Genomic DNA, 20,990 nt, shown 5'->3' with positions numbered 1-20,990 from the left:
ACATATATTGCAAATCGTGATAGCAATCGAGCTTGGCTGAACTCAGAACAAGGAATGTTGGATTTTATATTATTGAGCCGAGGCAGTGCAATTAATACCATTTTTACTGAAAATTGGTTAACACAGATTGAAAAACCTGGGTCTCTATCGACCTTGGCTAAACTCAGAACATGAATGTTGGATTTTATGCAATTCAGCCGAGGTCGCTTGCGACCGAGGCAGTACAATTAATACTATTTCGACTCAAATGTGTTTAACACAGGCTATCATGGTAGCAATCGAGTTTGTCTAAACTCAGAACAACAAATGTTGGATTTTATACAATTCAGCCGAGGTCGCTTGCGACCGAGGCAGTACAATTAATACCATTTCGACTCAAATCTGTTTAACATAGATTGCAAATCGTGATAGCAATCGAGCTTGGCTGAACTCAGAACAAGGAATGTTGGATTTTATATTATTGAGCCGAGGCAGTGCAATTAATACCATTTTTACTGAAAAGTGGTTAACACAGATTGAAAAACCTCGGTCTCTATCGACCTTGGCTAAACTCAGAACATGAATGTTGGATTTTATGCAATTCAGCCGAGGTCGCTTGCGACCGAGGCAGTACAATTAATACTATTTCGACTCAAATCTGTCTAACACAAACTATCATGGTAGCAATCGAGTTTGTCTAAACTCAGAAGAACAAATGTTAGATTTTGTATGATTGAGCCGAGGTCGCTTGCGACCGAGGCAGTGCAATTAATACCATTTCGACTCAAATTTGTTTAACATAGATTGCAAATCGTGATAGCAATCGAGCTTGGTTGAACTCAGAACAAGGAATGTTGGATTTTATATTATTGAGCCGAGGCAGTGCAATTAATACCATTTCTACTGAAAATTGGTTAACACAGATTGAAAAACCTCGGTCTCTATCGACCTTGGCTAAACTCAGAACATGAATGTTGGATTTTATACAATTCAGCCGAGGTCGCTTGCGACCGAGGCAGTGCAATTAATACCATTTCGACTCAAATCTGTTTAACATAGATTGCAAATCGTGATAGCAATCGAGCTTGGCTGATATCAGAACAAGGAATGTTGGATTTTATATTATTGAGCCGAGGCAGTGCAATTAATACCATTTTTACTGAAAATTGGTTAACACAGATTGAAAAACCTGGGTCTCTATCGACCTTTGCTAAACTCAGAACATGAATGTTGGATTTTATACAATTCAGCCGAGGTCGCTTGCGACCGAGGCAGTGGAATTAATACCATTTCGACTCAAATCTGTTTAACATAGATTGCAAATCGTGATAGCAATCGAGCTTGGCTGAACTCAGAACAAGGAATGTTGGATTTTATATTATTGAGCCGAGGCAGTGCAATTAATACCATTTTTACTGAAAATTGGTTAACACAGATTGAAAAACCTCGGTCTCTATCGACCTTGGCTAAACTCAGAACATGAATGTTGGATTTTATGCAATTCAGCCGAGGTCGCTTGCGACCGAGGCAGTACAATTAATACTATTTCGACTCAAATGTGTTTAACACAGGCTATCATGGTAGCAATCGAGTTTGTCTAAACTCAGAACAACAAATGTTGGATTTTATACAATTCAGCCCAGGTCGCTTGCGACCGAGGCAGTACAATTAATACCATTTCGACTCAAATCTGTTTAACATAGATTGCAAATCGGGATAGCAATCGAGCTTGGCTGAACTCAGAACAAGGAATGTTGGATTTTATGTTATTGAGCCGAGGCAGTGCAATTAATACCATTTTTACTGAAAATTGGTTAACACAGATCGAAAAACCTCGGTCTCTATCGACCTTGGCTAAACTCAGAACATGAATGTTGGATTTTATACAATTCAGCCGAGATCGCTTGCGACCGAGGCAGTGCAATTAATACCATTTCGACTCAAATCTGTTTAACATAGATTGCAAATCGTGATAACAATCGAGCTTGGCTGAACTCAGAACAAGGATTGTTGGATTTTATATTATTGAGCCGAGGCAGTGCAATTAATACCATTTTTACTGAAAATTGGTTAACACAGATCGAAAAACCTCGGTCTCTATCGACCTTGGCTAAACTCAGAACATGAATGTTGGATTTTATACAATTCAGCCGAGGTCGCTTGCGACCGAGGCAGTGCAATTAATACCATTTCGACTCAAATCTGTTTAACATAGATTGCAAATCGTGATAACAATCGAGCTTGGCTGAACTCAGAACAAGGATTGTTGGATTTTATATTATTGAGCCGAGGCAGTGCAATTAATACCATTTTTACTGAAAATTGGTTAACACAGATTGAAAAACCTCGGTCTCTATCGACCTTGGCTAAACTCAGAACATGAATGTTGGATTTTGTACAATTCAGCCGAAGTCGCTTGCGACCGAGGCAGTGCAATTAATATCATTTCGATGTCAATCTGGTTAACACAGACTACAAAACGGTAGTCGCAATCGAAATTGGCTAAACTCAAAATAACGAATGTTGGATTTTGTATAATTGAGCCGAGGTCGTTTGCGATGATTACGCCCAGGTACAACAATTAACACCATATCGACCCAAATGGAGTTAACTGCAAAAACTTGGCCGATATCTTCGGTTAAACTCAGAACATAAGATGTAGGATTTTGGGGAATAACATTTCCAAGGAGTTTGCAATAATTTACATATAAATATATAAAAAAGTTAAAGAATTGTAATTTTTTGATGTGATAAAATAGGAAAAGGATAAATTTTTGGATAAAAATGTTATTGTTATTTTTGTTCAATATGAGTAGAAGGAAGTAAAGGTAATAAATCTAGATTAGTAAAACAAAAGTGTGACGGTGTATTCGGTAAACAAAGAGGTTGTCTTGATATGATACGTGTCAGAGTGACCCGGGAGGCGCGAGTTTTTGGCCGGCGAATGGCGGCGGCGACGGCGGCGGAGTGGTGCTGCCAGTGCCAGTAGTACGCGAGCTCGCGAGCTAAAAGCATGCACACAGTTCACCCCGGGCGAACTTCGCGTAGAAAGCACGTGTTTAAAGAGCTTTGAGACTATCGAAGTATCGTTCGCGTTTAAAATTGGAACAAAAAAAATTTAATCGTCGTTCCTCGTGCGAATTTAACAGTCCACGTGTTTCAAGAAGTATTATAGAACGTGGTAAGTAATCGAAATCATTGAGAAGAGGGGATGGCAAATCTTATTTTACACATTCCGAAATCTGAAACTTTCCTCGTCAAACTCAAAGAAACTGAACGTGACAGCTTTGTGTGGAGTCCCTCAAACGGGAGAATTCTCCTTTTCTATTTCGCTTCGGGGAAAATATCGCGCACAAACGCTCGTTACATCGCGCGGAGATGTGTGTTTTTGTGGATTTCTATTTTCGTTTTTTGTTCGTATCGTTTATTTTAAATAACTTATTACAGAATGGGTAAACTTTTAAATTAATGATATTGGAAATTGTACTAATTTTCGAAACGACGCACGTTGAATATAAAACAATGCCTCGTTGTAATTTTTGCAATATGCACCGAAACTCTATAACAATGCAATGACAATTTAACCGTGAATAAATAGAGATGGTATTAATTTACATATGAATAATACAATTCCGGTCAATTTCGGGCGCCCACTAAGTCCACGGTCGGATAAAATGTAATTTGTTTGTGGAAATTAATCGAACGGAATTGCGCGGTTTCCTTTACGATTTTTCTTAAATAGTTTCAGATGCTGATATGTTAGTTTCTGATATCCGCCCTCCGGGCAAAACCGCTCTCGGCTAACTGCTGAATTATGTAGTCGCTGAAAACTTCCTGGGGAAATTCCTTACGAATTCGAAGTATAATTTATTTGTATAAACTTAGATCCGAGATAAGGCGCTTAATAATCTTTGGCCTTACCAAAGGCTTCTCTTCTCCTTTGAAGTCATTTAATCTTTAACTTTTTCCATCCAAAACACCTTATCGACATATCAACCCCTGAAGCATGTTTCTAAAGTGAAAGAACAGAGGTTCGAAACTGCACTCCACACTTCATTACGATCCTCTGCTCCCTACTACATTGCGTGTATGCCGAAAACCTCGCCCCCTATTTAAATAGAACCCTTCTTATCTCGTTCCCCATCTAAATTGGTAATAACCAACGTGATTAGGACCTTGTTAACCTGAACCAATTTTCCAAATCATTCGCTCTACTCATTTCTTAAGGAATCTTTATGAAATATCGTTATAAAATATCATTATAAGGTATCATTATAAAACATCATTAAAAAACATCGTTATAGAAATCGTTTTAAAATATAACAATGAAACAAAAAAATTAGAATATTTCCTTTGAAACAGAGAACGTTTTGCAATTTATAAATAAAATTGGAAATACGTAATAAGGGATTTCTAAGGAATGCTTTTAAGACAGAAAAAATTATAAAAATTTTAATAAAAACTCCATAAAACATGTTGAGGGTTACAAAATTGTTAGTTTAAGACGGAAACAAATTTAAAAAGGAACTTTTGAAACTCACCGAATCGATATCGCTGCGTCTCCTTTTAATTACGTACTTTGAAAACTTCTTTTCCCGCGTCACTTTTAAAATATCACGCGTGCTGAGTCGCACGACAAATTGCTTATTAAAAAAGTTTCGGGTTTATTCCCTATACCGATTTTTCCGGAACTTTCGTCTCAACAACGACCAAAAAATAAGAAGAGACAAAAAAAATTGAGCGAACAAAGTTAAACATTGTATTTAGATTTAAGAATCTAATTATTTTTTGTCTTTTTTTTGCTTTCTTTGTGCGACATGAACTGTTTGACAGGTTACCGGGTGTGGATGAAGTTTTTCTCAAAGTTCTTATATTCGAGTCCGATAATACGTCTTTATCGGACTAGAACCCGGTTGATCGATGGCTCAGTTATTTAAATAAAACCGCGGCAATTAATTTGCCGCTTCGGAGCGGGTTTCATTTGGGGTTCCGAGGAAAAGTTTCAGGGTTCGAACTTTTTTTTTGTTGTTGTATACTGGTACTTTTTCGATCTAATGGATTAACGTTATTGTTCTCCGGGAGGATTTCGAACCACCCCTAACTCTGGGGCAAACACATTGTACGCTCATTCTTCTTTGTTTTTTCCATGCAACTTGGCAATTAGTCAACACATATGCGTCCCATACTCGCGCTTCAGGCGTCACGCTGCGATTGATCGATGAAAAATCCCGCACTGTGCCAATAGCTTTAATTAAAACAATTACCCCGTTCGGTTTAATCGAGCGATAAACATGTAGGTGTAAAGCGAAAACTTTCAACCCAGTCCATAAATACCAACCGCTGAGTGTAAATTGTAAACCAAACTTAGTTAATGTATTGGCAAAATATATATCAAAGATAATGTTAAAAAATCATTTCATTTAATCCTAATTCTAAAAGTACAGGGTGTCCCAATTTCGATGTCCGCATAGGCTATCTCCGAAACTAAAAGAGATGTGATGTCATGATCTCGTTTTTTGAGAAAATGTTAATGCCGAAAACTCCGAACAGCTATCGTCGTTTGTGGGGTATATTTCTTATGGTTATTGAATAATTAACAAAAATTCATTTTGTTCCATCCAAAACTAATGTATGTATTTAAAAGTTAATGTTGCTATGGTGATAACCAAACATACTATGATGGAATATAATCTATCAAATAATTGCCAAAGTTTGTATTTAAAAATTCGATAACAACTCTGGCATTATGTGCTGATACGATGCACCAGCATGTTAAGTATCAAAGTATAACAAAACTGAATAAAACTACAATGAATTTCGAAAATTATGAAAAATGTTACATGATAGAATGCTATATGTAATCAGATAAGAATGCGACCTTAGCCGCGGAATTTTATTTCACAAGATATCCAGAAAGAAGACAAATTTAATAGATATTTGGTCCTTCCCCAAACCACATACAAAAACATACCAAAATGACCTGCAAGAGAAATTGCAACAAGACGTCTCACCCAAAAGCCGCTGCTCCCGAATATGAAAGAAAAATAAGTATAAATCATACAAAGCGGGGCTAACTCATCATTTAGGTGCCGGAGATGTCAATCGAAGATTAGAATTTTGTAGATGATATGTAAAAAATTAAATAATCTGCTGTTTGTTCAAAATGTTATCTGGACCGATGAAGTCTCTGAGTGTTCAAAGAAGATTGGGGTTCAATGTATGGTGTGCCCTTTTAGATAATAGAATTTTGGCATATAGTATCTACCATAAAAACTTAAACTCAGGGAAATACCTCAATATATTAAGGCAGCACATTGAGTCTTTGGTCAACAATTTGCCACTAAATATGTCTCAAATGATATATTTTCAATATGACGGAGCACCAGCACATAATGCCAGAGTTGTTAGTGAATTTTTAAATACTACTACAAACTCAAGGACAGTAGAATCTAACAGGACTGCTACATCCATTGTTGTGACAGCCTACCCGCAAACTACGTCACACCATTTTCCACGCCCAGCTGTTGTTATGGTCTATGCGTTTGCTATGTGTTTTTAGAGGTTATATCCTAGACGTATTCATATTAGTTTTGAAGTTTTATGTTTTTAGATGTATTAATGTCTATCACATAACCTCTAAAAATATAGACAGTTACCAGGCGTGGCAAATAGTGTGACGTAGAGTGCGGGCAACCAACCCGTAGTCGACTACAAAAATACAATGGACGTAGTAGTCTTGTTAGATTCTACTGACCTTGCTACAAACTTTGGCAATAATTGGAAACAATGCTTTCCCTCATGGTATGGTTATCACCATAACAACATTAAGTTTTAAATACATACATTAGATTTAGATGGAACAAAATGAATTTTTGTTAATTATTCAATAACTATAAGAAATATACCCCACAAACTATATATATTTGTTATAAGAAGGAAATAACAAATTATTTTAGGTCATAGCCAAGTATGGTTTCCATTTAAAAAAATAAAATTACGTCTAAAATCTCGAAAATAAAAGATGGGAAAAAAATTCTACCTACGCCACTGAATTCTTCGTAAAAAATTGCCCATATAATGTTTTATTTATAATACTCCATCTTTGATAATAAGTTAGATATTCGCGATTGTCGTTTTCGCAAAGTTTTCAATTTTTGCCGATAGGGCGAAAACAAAAGACGATAGCTGTTCGGAGCTTTCGGCATTAGCATTTTCAGTTAAAAACCATGTTGACATTGTAAAATTTCGGCTGTTTTATTAAACACATAATTTAGTTTACTCTGTAATTGATACACAACCCATATTAATTAATACCATACGAACTCAAAACAGGTCATGGCATTACTGCTCCTCAATTGCAAGAGACCACAACTAAATTTAGGGTTGAGAATCAACCTTGGCTAAACTCTACGCAGAGAAGTGACTAATTCTTTTCGTCAGGTCATACTTATATGTATACTAGACATGTATGGTATTAATTGCAACTCATCGGAAGAAGTCATAGATAGTTCGCAGTAAAGTTAGCCCTTATATCATTATATATCTATTATATATTAAACCTGTTTGCCGAGGATATCTAAAGTCCTCCAGGTGACCCTAGATACCATTTGCGCTTGGTGTAAGGGAGAGAACCTCTCAATAAACCCGCAAAAGACAATTGTTGTGCCCTTCACCAGGAAGCGAAAGTTGGATGGACTAATCCGCCCAACTATCCAAGGTGAAGAAATTCCTTTCTCAAAGGAAGTCAAATATCTAGGAGTAATCCTAGACAAAACCCTGTCATGGAATGGACATTTGCAGGGAGTTTTGCACAAAGCTAGACTATCCTTGTGGACTTGTCGCAGTCTTTGTGGAAAAAATTGGGGTCTTACCCCTGAAAGACTGTACTGGTTCTATGTGACTGTGGTTAGACCTATGATCACATACGGAGCAGCAGCCTGGTATAGGAAAGTCCGACAGACTTCAGTTATCAGTAAACTTTCACGAATTCAACGTGTAGCTGGATTGGCAATCTCTGGTGCGATAGGCACAACGCCAACTCTAGCAATGGAGGTTCTGCTTGGCCTATCTCCTCTGCATTTGCATATAGAGAAAGTGGCTAGAACAACCATTTACAGATTTAAGCAATATGCTCAAAACTGTTCCGACATGTCCTACCAATGGGCTGCGGAAGACATTATAAGCACTGATACTGTGCTATCAATGCCGTCAGATTTGGCGGTATCACTATCAGTGATTAATGCTCGATACCAGATTGTACTGCCTGAGCGGCAGTCCTGGATCGAAAATGAAAATTCTCTGGTTCGGGCAGACATTTGCTTGTACACAGATGGATCAAAAACGCCTGAAGGGGTAGGAGCAGGAGTATACTGACAGACACCTCGAATTAAGCAAGCCTACAGCCTGGGTACGTACTGTACTTTATTCCAGGCGGAAGTTTTTGCTATTGACATGGGTGCTAAAATCCTTCTTGAAAGAGGGGTGAAGAACATGACAGTACGAATTTTCTCACACAGTCAAGCCGCTCTCCAGGCGCTGCAAGCCGTGAAAACGGTGTCGGCTCTGGTTAATGATTGTAAGAGAACATTAAACACACTGAGTTGTGATAACAGAGTCTCTCTGATCTGGGTCCCGGGTCACTCTGGGGTTGCTGGCAATGAAGCGGCAGATAAGCTAGCACGAGACGGCAGCGCTGAAGCGTTTGTGGGACCGGAACCAGCAGTTGGTGTATCATTTGCGATGGCCAAATATAGGATTGGACTGTGGGCTGAAGAGAGACTTCGCCTACTGTGGACCAGTTCTCCTGGAATGAGACATGCTAAGGTGTTTATTAACATCGCCACTGTCAAACCCGGGAATATTTTAGGACTTGCCCGTAGTAGCATAAAAGTTCTAATGGGTGTTTTTACTGGGCACTGCCGATTAAAAGCACACCTCAACTTGTTGGGTTTAGCCGACGATGTTGAATGCCGACTATGTGCGGAGGAAGCAGAGATGTATTCTATGTAATGTAATGTAATGTAATGTAGCCCTTATATCCTGACCCAAGTTGTCTGATGAAGGTACCAGTCTGCCGAAATCTGTATCGCGCCAAGAACACGAGCAGCATAACAAGTACTGCGTCCATCTTTCAGCAAAATCACTGCCTGAGCAACTTCTGCAAAACTTAAGACTTAATTTCCATGGCTTGCTTTAATTTCTGATGGCGTTGCCGAAAAAGCTGCGTTATCTTTTAGAGCTTGTAATCAAAACAGATAAGACTACAAACTTTTTTTATGTAATTTCATCTAATTAAGCCGAGGGTACTCTAATGATATGTTTTACAAAAACTCAATCCAAACTGATTAAAACCTCGGGCGCAAGTAATTTTGGTTAAACTTAGGGCGAAGAAGTTTTGTCTGTAATTAATACCATATATAATATAATGCAGCACCTCGGTCGCAAGGGATCTCGGCTAAACTTAGGATGAATAATATCTGATTTCGTGTAATTGAGACTCTAGACTAAGTTAATATATAATTAATAAATTTTTATTAATATTATGATGTGAAAAAGAATAAAATGGTCGAAATGTTAACTAATAATAAAATCGGCTCGATGCTATGGAGCAGAAAATATCTGGGGTAGGGCTTTTCAAAAAACCCGGCGGGAAATATTGAGTTTCGGGTGACATCGTCAGGCTGGGTTCGGTTAAATACCCTACAATCTATTCATCAACTTTCACACATTCAAAGTGGCCATTGAAAGCCGAATCCCATTCAGGGTGTTCTTTTTTTATCGCGGCTTGTATCTAGGGCCCGAGAGCCGTTGGAGCACAATGCCTTCAAAACGCTTATAGTAAAATATCACGGTCCGTAATAAATAGCGACACGGCAGATATGCCAGATATTCTTTTGTTTCCTCGACTGCAACTTCCAGTCTGTACAAGTGTACGTTTTATCGATTTCCCTGATATTCTAGAGGTTCGGGTCATGCACGTCGAAATTTCCGCGTCCTGCGTCCCAGGCTTTGTCGTCGCTACCGTTTTTGAGTAATTCTACTCAGTTTATGTCGGCCGTCAACGTTAAAAATTCAAATTCCTTCAAGAACCCCTTCGGCCGCGAGCTTTTATCGCTTCAACGCAACCTGCCTTCGTGTCCACCTTATCGCGCGATATAAATTTCGCTTGAATTATCTTCACTTCCCGCAGAGTAACGTAACCTCCTTTTTTCCCCGTTATTAATTACCAGCTTTAATTCAATTTCAGATCACATCCACACGAATACTCTTCTCCATCCGAAACTTGATATCACGACCATGTTTTTCGCAACTTTATGTCTTACCCAATTAGCCGATAACAAAACAAGACAGAGTACGAAAACAAAGTCGGTAAAGTCGTGAAGATTATTATTCAACGTTATAATAGACATGAAAACAATTTTGTGTGGAAGGAATTCGGATATCCAATTTTAAAGGATCAATCTTTGATGTTCAGGGATTTTGTTTTTTTTGATCAAAGTTGAAGTATTTCCTTTCGCAAAGCTTTGTCGTTTCTCGTTTGAGATTGGAAACGATTTTCTTGGAAAAAATGATGTCCTCCTCGACACTAATACCACCCCTAAGCGCCGGTTTGTGTAACTGTTTCCTTTGGTCGATCCTGCGATAGTCAACGAAGCATGCGTAAGTACAGAATTTGAAAAGGGCCCAAGTCGGACGGTGAAGAAGGGAGAAGGGGGATTTTGAATAAATTGAACCGTGAAAATTGTTTCCGTTGCAGACGAAGCGATGGGTTTTCTTATCTAGATGTCTGTGGTACATATTTGGGGTGCAGCCTAGCACAATGGAGGAGATTAAAGGTCTCGCCTTTTTATGGCTGTACACGGGGCCGTAACGGCGTCGTCCTGCTTAATGGACTCCTTAAAATCTCTTTATGTGGTATCAGCGGGGCGTAAGCCAAAGGGTGAAAAATAACTGGACCCGTAATTCGATAACCTTCCTCAAAATAACAGTACATAAATATTTTCGATTAATTAAATGAAGTTTTTCAACTGTTATTTTGATAAATTGTAAACAAACAGATCAGATCCTAACGAAAATGCACGAACTGTTCCGGATTTTCAGGGGATGTAGATACTCGGCGGAGGTCAATAAAATCAAACTAAGCGGAAGGTCGAGAAATTGAGCCATTAGTCTTATTAAAGAAGTGATTAATTTAGATGGCGCGAAAGGGCGGACGTAAAAACTGACAGGCAACCCGCTGATCTAATTATCACATTATTACTTCACGGCAAGCTAAATCCTAATTAAGTAATTAATTAGTCCTTCCGTGACGTTCTACAAAGATTTTTTTTCTTTAAATCTTGGACAGGATTCATGTTATTATTCCCGTCGCAGAGCAAAAATTATTTATTTTTATACACAATATGCAGTTGACGGAAATGCACATTTAAAATTCAGGCCAAGTCAACCAGGTGAGGCCTGCTTGGCATTCAGGGAGCGTACGGCGCCCTTGGACATTTTTCGATACGTTCCCTTCTCTTTTCTCGGTCTTTACACAAATAGTTTCCCTATTTTCCTTGTGTACTTTCGAACGGGATTTACACGAAAGGTTACGGAAACATCCAAATTCGCCTCCAACCCCATTAATTACAATCCTACGCCGGTTTTTTAGACCGTTTCGGGGTTCTTCCACGGCACGCGACCGCCCATTTGCAATGGTAATCCGGGATCGTAAAAATAATGTAATGTCCAAAGCTTTGCCCGCGAATGTCTTAATGTATGTATGGCCGACAGCTCGGAACAACCACACGCCTCGAATACATCATAAATTCGGAATACCATGGCTAGTTATGTCCAGCCTTACCATCATAAATTTCAAACTACATTCTTTAACCCACCTCTATACTCTTCATCTATCACACATTAATTATAACTCATAACTCATTTCTAATTTAAATTTTTTTTCAAAACCATTTTGAATTAATAACACATTGGAAATCTTTTGGAAATACTTGAAGATGCTTAAAATGCTTACATCAATCTATAGGTGTCGTTAAAATCCTGGATGTTCTTAATAACCATTAGATATTCTTGGAAATAAATATAAATTTTCTGGAAATCCTTTGAAAATCTTGGAAACACGCAGAAATTCCATGATATCTTGTTTTCTATCATGTTCTCATGTTCTATCAATCATGTTTTTGAAAATTTTATCCACGAAAATCCTTGGAAATATGTATAATATCTACTAAGAACCTACATATTTCTGGAAAATAGTTGGAAATCTTTTGGGAATACTTAGAAATGCATCAATCATATTAATTTAATTTAATTTAATTTTGCCCAAAAAGAAATATACATATAAAGTATATACATATCATATACAGGGTTGGGTTGGGTTGGGTTGGGCATGTTTTTCTATGCTACAATTACATTCAAAGTGGATGTATTGCACATCAGTTGATTCAGAAAAACAATCTCTATCTAATAGCGTGAAGAAAAACATACCGAGCAATTTGAAAATCAAATGTTGACAATCACTAGACATTGAAGATGGCGTTGGAAAAAGTTTATTTGTAGCATGAATCATAGTATTCATCAAACCATTTCATTTGTTGCCTCGTTCATAAAAATCGGAAGGTAAATGACAGAGTTACAACTTACGGCGTTCTTGTGCGACAACCTGTATATACAGGTGTCTTTTTTCTGCTAAAATTACATTCAAAGTGGATGTATTGCACATCAGTTGATTCAGAAAAACAATCTCTATCTAATGACGTGAAGACAAATATATGGAGCAATTTGAAAAACAAAAGTTAATTATCGCTTAAAATTGAAGATGGTCTTGAAAAAAATTTATTTGTAGCATGAACCACAGTATTCATCAAACCATTTCATTTGATGTCTCGGTCATGAAAATCGGAATATAAATGACAGAGTTACAGCTTGGGGCGTTTTTTGTGTGACACCCTGTATATATATATAGGGTACAGCATAGCTGATTACTAGAAAACTAGAAAACTAGAAAACCAAAAATAAATGCATATATATCAAAGTAATAACCAACAAAATAAAAATAAAAATAATTATAAATAAAAATAAAAATAATTAAACTTAACATTTTGATTCTTGTTCCTCAAGAAGCCTGCGCTTCAAGGTGCATTTAAAAGATCTATTAGATTTCAACTGAAAAACATCTGAAAAGCAATTATAAATTGTAGGTGCAAAGCTACCACAAAATTTTGCAGATTTATGTTTGGGAATCGTCAACAACTTCGTTTGTCTTAGATTAACATTATGTATTTGCGATCTTGGTACTAAGATACAATATAAATAATAAGGCAATTTGTAAAATATTACAGCTAGCAAGAGTGTACATCTAGGTTCCATTTTTAAGATAGAATATCTTATGTAATAGGAGGTAACATGTTCTCTACGATCAATCGAGTATGAAAACCTAAGTCCGCTGTTCTGAAGTATTTGAATACGATTTTTTAAAGTAGCTGATAGAAAATTGGAGTAAACGTTACTACAGTAATCAAGTTGACTTAGAATTAAGGAGTTAACAAGTCTCCATTTCAATTGTGGTGACAACAATGACTTAAATTTATATAACGATTTTAACTTATAGTAGCACACACCAATTTTCTTATTTCCATGTTCCGCAAAACTAAGATTACTGTCGACAGTAAGACCTAAGTTGTTGGTCGATTCAGAGAACGCTAAGACAGTTCCATTGAGGTGTATAGGAACCGATAAATTATCGATTGCTCTTCTGCGAATGTTGGCCGACCCGACACACATACATATAGTTTTTCACAAATATTCTTTAAATCAGAGTTAAGCAAGCGCACCGTGTCATCAACACTGATAATATCACAAGAGATGTAAATCTGCGCATCATCCGCGTATTGATGAACCGAACAGCTCGTCACTACATTTGGCATGTCTGCCGTAAATAAGTTGAATAATATAGGACCCAAAACACTTCCCCGTGGAACACCTTGCTTGACTAGGATACCGCTAGATATATTACCATTAATCTTTGTATGTTGAGATCTGTTCACAAGATATGACTGGAACCAATGTAAATGCTTGGCTATTAGAAGCTGATGATTGATGATATCAAAAGCCTTACTAAAGTCCAGGAGTACAACGAAGGTAACTCTTGAGGCATCAATGGCACAGCACCAATCGTTCACAACTTTAGTTAACGCGGTCGTTGTGCTATACTTCTCCCGAAATCCAGATTGGCATCGTGGTGCAGCTGTGAAGCAACAATCTTCTCTAATATTTTAGATAAGATAGGTAACACACTAATCGGTCGTAGGTCTCCTAGTGACGTAGCATGGCTCACTTTGGGTAGAGGTGTTACTAGAGCGATCTTCCATTGTTTCGGATAAACTCCGTATATTAGTGAGAAGTTCATTATGTGAGTGATTTCTTGGAGGCAGTACTTCAATACAAGTTTTATCATTTTCAGATCGATTGCATCCAAACCACAAGCATTTGATTTTATCGTGCTAAGCTTATTTTTGATGTCTGTGTCGTTCACCACATCGAAATCAAAACAGTCGTTGCCACCCAAAATATATGGTTTATTAGAATCAAGGTTGTGCAAAGACAAAAAAGGTGAAGGAATAATATTAGCGAAATAATCATTTATTAGCTCTGGATCTTTAAGTGATTCGTCGATTGTCTTGGTGTTCTTTGAGTGCACCTGATTGGTGTGCAGTAAGTGCCACAATTTTGATGGCTTATTGACGTTACTATTTATCTCTGCCTCAAAAAAAGCTTTCTTTTCGTTACGTATTGCCGAAGTGACATATTTCTGATATCAGCTTTTTGCTTTAATTTGATCATCTCTTTGATCGTAGGGGTAATGTATGGACGTGATTTTCGAGTAACAGTGAAATCCTTCACTGGAGACAAAGAGATTATTAATTCATTTAGAATTGTAACCTTGACATCAATGTCCTCCGTCAGATACACATCACCCCATGGTAGATGGGATGCATGCATCTCAAACAGTTCATGGTTGAAGTACTTATAGCTTCTGCAAATAAATCGCTGACATTGTGAGCGTATACCAGGAACATCAATTCGACAAAAAATACATTTATGATCAGTCGAAGTTAACATATCCCTCGCACCAGCTTCGAGAGCCTGCGCTCCAATTGGTATACAAATGATATCAATTAGTGATTCAGTAGATTCCGTAACCCTTGTGGGACATTTTATTACTTGTTTTAAATTGAAAATGTCGAGTATGGGACTTAGTCCATTTACCTCTGGATTTGCATACGGAAAGAATCGAACGTTCGCATCTCCAACTAGTATAACGTTGTTGAAGTCAGTATTAATTGTAGATAGGACATTTTCAAGTTCGACCAGACATCCAATTCCAGCGGATGGGGGTCGATATATTAATCCAAATGCATAGGTTTCATAACAGTGCGTAAAACCCAACCATAACTGCTCAAGGTCCGAGACATTTACATGAGAGATATCAATCTTTTGGTACTGAATAGAGTTGTAAAATGTCTAAAAAATGGTTTATATAAAACAAAAGTAATATTTGTAAGGAAATTTCTGTAAACTTTTCAATTGGGATGTTGATTACAATGCGTAGACGTGTCAATGGTGTAAAGTTAGTAGTAAATGTAGCGGAGGGGAGGGGTTGAAAACTCATTAAGAAGTGCTCATTAGCTGAGCTTCCCCATTATAATGTGAGGAGTGAAAGCAAGCATTGATCGGAGTTCGCCGGTGTTCATTACAAGTAGAATACACAAGTCGGAAAGAATGCGCAACTCCGACGACAATAAGGGGCCAAAATGTCGTCGTTACGCTTGTCATTACGCGGAACAAGGACGCGTGGGGTTTCCCCCAAGTTCATTAGTTGGAACTTTGCGCAAAATTGCGCCAATTTATCTGCCTTTTGTGCCCGGTACCTGGTGGGTACTTTGATCGTCGACGGTGCGAGTGCAAAGAAATCGAACTGAAAAGGCCAATTAAAACTGTCATTTCGGTACTATAGAGGTGTCCCGGAGTGCAAACATGGAGTTAAAAGATGGCCAGTTTTTCGACGTTAGTTTTTAATACGGTCTGCCCATCAAATATTCATAAGCTCGGTAGACCAAACGCTCCAAGCTATTGACCGTAAAAGTTGCGCCTCTTACCTTGATTAAATATTGTCTTTCCCACCCGAATGCCTTCATATAAATCTCTCGCAATATCCACAACAATGTGCCGCAAGCTTGACGATTTTTTATGCAAATAGCAATAACCATATCGGCATTGCTATTTTTTTTTTCGATGCAGTTAAAATAGGGTAGACACACGTAGAACGGAATTAAAGTCGGCGCCCGATAAAAAGTTGACTATCTACAAATAGAACCCCAGTATCAAACGGTATCAAACAAAACTCGTTCAATTCGCTGTCAAGCGGCTGTTCGGTCCCAAATGGTCCAAAAATGGTTTAAATTAAATTCTGCTTACGCGATCACTAACGATTTATGAAAGATGACGCTGAAATACAAATTGCGCTCCGGTTAATAATTACTTTCGTCCAAAAATGTATCGATCGTAACCCAAGGTTTTAATATAAAACTTCTCCAGTTGTGCATTATCAATTCACTCGGCATTCGAATTCGCAATTTCAAATCAAAATTTTCATTAAAATAATTCAATAATCCCGGCACCTCCACCATCTTTTTCTACACGAACACTTCCTAGAATCCTAAAGATAGGTCACTATATACCCAAAGATAAAATTCTGACCAATTCATACGATGGACTCTCATCGTTCGTTACGTTACGACATGCATTTCCTAAATGGAAATTTTCCCCTCGTCGTCTTCTTTTTGTTCGTATTGATTTTTGTTCTCGTTCGCATGACGTAAACTTTTGAACTTAGCTGTTCGAAGTTTGCATGAAAATATCTCCCGACTATGGGTAATCAACTTCGATGGAGCTCATATTTAATTGATCGCACAATTCGATGAACATCAAAGAATTGGATGGACCAACATGATTAATGACCGAAATAAATACACCCAATCTTTCGCCGTCGGAACAATGCCAACACCGAGGGGGCAACATGCAATCCAATGAAAACGGATCCTGCGTCCCTAATTTTCTAACGTTCTCGCTAGGTGCGCGACGCGCACTATCGCGCAATCTACGTGCGCTAACAACAGAGGCTCTAACGAGATTTACACTAGCTACCAACTCCGATATTTTCCCAAAATTTATCGTCATAGTTTTAGTATACCGGCATGTACGCGCTTTATTAGATTTGCGGTTACCCAGACTTTTAACCTCCACTCTTCTTAATTAATCATACACAAAAAATAATTATATTAAAATATCTTTCACTAAATACACATTTAACTAAACCCAGTTATTATTATCTTAAACAACACTATACTACATTGACCTACCTTTCTTACTCGAATGTTCAGAATTTACACCGTAAACTCCTCTAAATTCACGTATGTTACATAAATAATAGTTTACGAACTTTATACTGTAATTATCAAGTTAGGTAACTTATTTAGATTCTATACTCTGCACTAGCAATATTCATCTTCAAATAATATATTAAGTATGCAACTGAATATACATGTAAAATGTTGGTAAAGTAGAAAATTATTTTGTTAAATCCTAGATAACCTTGGGTATTCTGAGAAATTTTTATGGTATACTTGAAAATCCATTGAAATCTTTTGGAAATACTAAGAAATGCTTAAAAATCTTGGACATTCGTAATAATCCTTGGAATTCTTAATGAGTTCAACAAAAAGATACAGAAACTAATTCGGCAATACAGAACGGAAAAGTACATGGAAGCCTGTGACAAAATAAAACTGTGTAAAGGAAGAAACTATTGGCACGAAATTCGAAAACTATCAAGATACCAAAAGACACCTGGAACGGAGGAGCTCATTGATCCTACCGATGGCGGTGTGCACTCCAACTACGCTAGAAGGTGTATTCACCTTTACCGAGGATGTTTCGTTTTGTTCCCACAATAAAAGCATTATAGATAATTGGTACGAATCCGCACTTTTGACACCGTTCGAGACACCCGAAGATGCTCTCATGTTGGAAGACGAATATTTTACTCTTCTTGGACAGGGAAAAGATACCGCTCCCGGCTATGATAACATCACAAGGAAATTGCTTAGAAGTCTAGATCTTAACATCCATGGCTTTATCAGAAAAATAATCAACTTTTGCCTTACGACTCACCATTTCCCGCGCGACTGGAAGACGTCAATTATTACTTGTATTCCCAAGAAGGATTCTTCTCTATCTGATCCAGCCAACTCGGTAAACTCTTCGAGACGCACTTGAAGAACAAGCTCCTGGCTGCGGTATCAAAGAAAATTCCGCCTTACCAATTTGGCTTCCAATCCGGCAAATCAACGTCCCAGCCACTAACTATTCTGGTTTCCAACTTCCAGGCGGCACGTTTTGTAAAACTGAAATCTGCAGCAGTGTTTCTGGACCTCCGAAAGGCCTTTGACTCCGTGTGGCACAAAGGATTGCTATTTAAACTGGATAAGCTAAAAACGCCATACTACCTTCTAACCCTGATAAACAAATTCCTGTCGAATCGCTCCTCCATCAGGGTTCGCCTATCTCTCCCGCTCTATACAATCTATTCTGCCACGATCTTTACAACGACAACCCAGACGCCTTTAACCTCACTGCATACGCACTTCTTTACGCCAACGACACAGCATTGGTCTCGCACAGTAGGGATATCACTTCCTCGGTCCGTAAGCTGCAGACGCTCATAAACGAAACGGAAAATTGGTACCGAAAATGGCGCATCTTACTCAATCCCACAAAAACACAATTTTTTGTCCCATTCCTCTCACCCCGCGCTCCCTCTCCCACAATTACAATCCAATCAACGGCAATCTCCGTCTCACCAACCTGCAAGTATCTTGGCATAATACTTGACAGAACGCTTAAGTTTTCCACTCATGCAACCAAGGTGAAGATGAAAGTAAAGACACGCGCCAAACACTTTAAATCTCTCTCGTTCAGCGGTCGCGGAATCTCTACCTCATGTGCCTCGCACATCTACAAGACCATATGCAGGCCCATCATAGAATATGGATCAATACTGCTAAGCAACGCACCAAGAAGAACGAAGTACCACCTGGAAGTAGCGGAAAGATTTGCACTGAGATCCATCACCAGAATTAGATCCATACTCGTCTTCAATCTTTGTCCGATAAATCCATTCTAAATTTTCCTACCAACGCCTTGCAACACACGCTTATATCGCCTCGATTACTCCACCCTCGCAACAACCCACCTCTTCTCTTCCAAAAACTCCTGGCCGTCAGAGAAGACTGAAACAAGCCGCCGACTACAAAAATCACAGGCAGAAAGACCTTGGTCGGTAGCCCTATTCTCACCCCTTAACTTTTTTATTTTTGTTGTATATACATATAGATATTTTTATTATTATTCTTATTTTTTTTTATGTAGTGGGTACAGAATAAAATTTGTTTTTCTTCTTTCCTTGGAATTCCTTCTAATTTTTCTAAAAATCATTCAAAAACCTTGGATACACTCAAAAATCTTTAGATAACCGTAAAAATCTATGGATATCTTTGAAAATGTGTCTAAATTTCCTAACATTTTTAGAAATACCTAGTTGTCCATGAAAATTTTTGGAATTCGTTTCAAAATCCTTAGATATGCTTGCAAATTCCTATAAAATCTTCCTAAAACTTGAAATTCTGTAGAAATCTCTGCAAAATCCTACATAACTTTAGGTATTCTGAGAAATTTTTATGGTATACTTGAAAATCCGTTGAAATCTTTTGGAAATACTAAAAAATGCATACACAAGTGTCTGGGACGAATTAAAAATCCGGGACATTCGTAATAATCGTTGAGTATTTTTGGAAATCCTTCTAATTTTTCTAAAAATCATTCAAAAACCTTGGATACATTCAAAAATCCTAAGAAATTCGTAAAAATCGGTGGATATTCCTTGAAATTTCTAGAAATATTAGGTTATCTTTGAAAATTTTAGGAAATTGCTACAAAATCCTTGGATGTATTTGGAAATTTTCATAAAACCTTTTAGAAAACCCTAATACCTCTATAGAAATCATTGGAAACTCGTAGCATTCTTCAAAAACCTTGAGAAATTCGGATGGTATCTTTGAAAATCTTATGGGAATACTTGGAAATGCTTATATGAATCTTTGAGAATCCTTTTTTGTTGAATATTCTTGGAAATTCGTACAATTTCTGTAAAAATCCTTTAAAAGCTTTCGATTCACTCAGAAATAACAAGATGTCTGAACATTTTAGGAAATCGTTGCAAAATCTCTGGTTATATTTGGAAAATTTTGCAAAATCTTCTAAAAATGGAAGTATATGTAGAAATTTCTGGAAAATGATAAACGTCCTTAAGAATTCTACGAAATTTGATGGTAAAATCGTTTCGGACATCCTCCGCATTAAAATCTAATAATAATCCACTTGAAATCCTTGGATACACTTAGAACTCGATGTATATTTGTAATAATCCGTTGAAAATTTCTTGAAAACCTTCTGGAATTAGTTTGAAATGCTTTCATAAATGCCCAGGACTCATTAAAACCTTGGCAATTAGTAATCACGAATCAAGTCCATCGAAATTTCTAAAAAATCATAAGCAGCTTCAGGAATCTTACGAAATTCTGATGGTATCCCTGAAAATTCATTGGATATCTTCTATGAATATTTGGAAATGCATACATATACTTCTGGAAATCGTTAAAAATCTTAGATATTCATAACAATACCTGGACATCGTTGAAAATCCATATATAGTCTCTGAAAATCGTTTGAAAAGTTTGGATACACTCAGAAATTCCAGCATGATGTTGAAAACCGATGGATACTTTTTATTATGTGTGTTATATGAGTAAAAGTAGAAAACAGTGTATTGGAATGAAAAGATGTTGGTGGAGGTGGCGAATATAATAGGATTATTCGTATGCACTGGTATGGCG

The 20,990-nt window shown here is 37.5% G+C and overlaps 1 protein-coding gene across 11 annotated transcripts in view; it reads left to right on the top strand.

Moving 5' to 3' along the window:
* The window catches only part of LOC111414703 (agrin-like), a 136,278-nt gene that overhangs the window by 50,593 nt on the left and 64,695 nt on the right, over positions 1-20,990 (top strand). For 5 of the 11 annotated variants that reach the window (XM_023046170.2, XM_071198783.1, XM_023046139.2 and 2 more), the window contains exon 1: positions 2,994-3,160. The exons of 4 other annotated variants lie outside the window; for them this stretch is intronic. The gene's annotated coding sequence lies outside the window, so the exon portion shown is untranslated. Of the gene's footprint in view, positions 1-2,992; positions 3,161-20,990 lie in introns of those variants that run through there. 2 more of the 11 variants (XM_023046147.2, XM_071198784.1) reach the window with 2 other exon arrangements.

This window comes from Onthophagus taurus, chromosome 8, assembly GCF_036711975.1.
Source record: "Onthophagus taurus isolate NC chromosome 8, IU_Otau_3.0, whole genome shotgun sequence".
Classification (NCBI taxonomy): Eukaryota; Metazoa; Arthropoda; class Insecta; order Coleoptera; family Scarabaeidae; genus Onthophagus; species Onthophagus taurus.
Note: the sequence above shows the minus strand (reverse complement) of the source record. Positions and strands in the feature narration are given on the sequence as shown.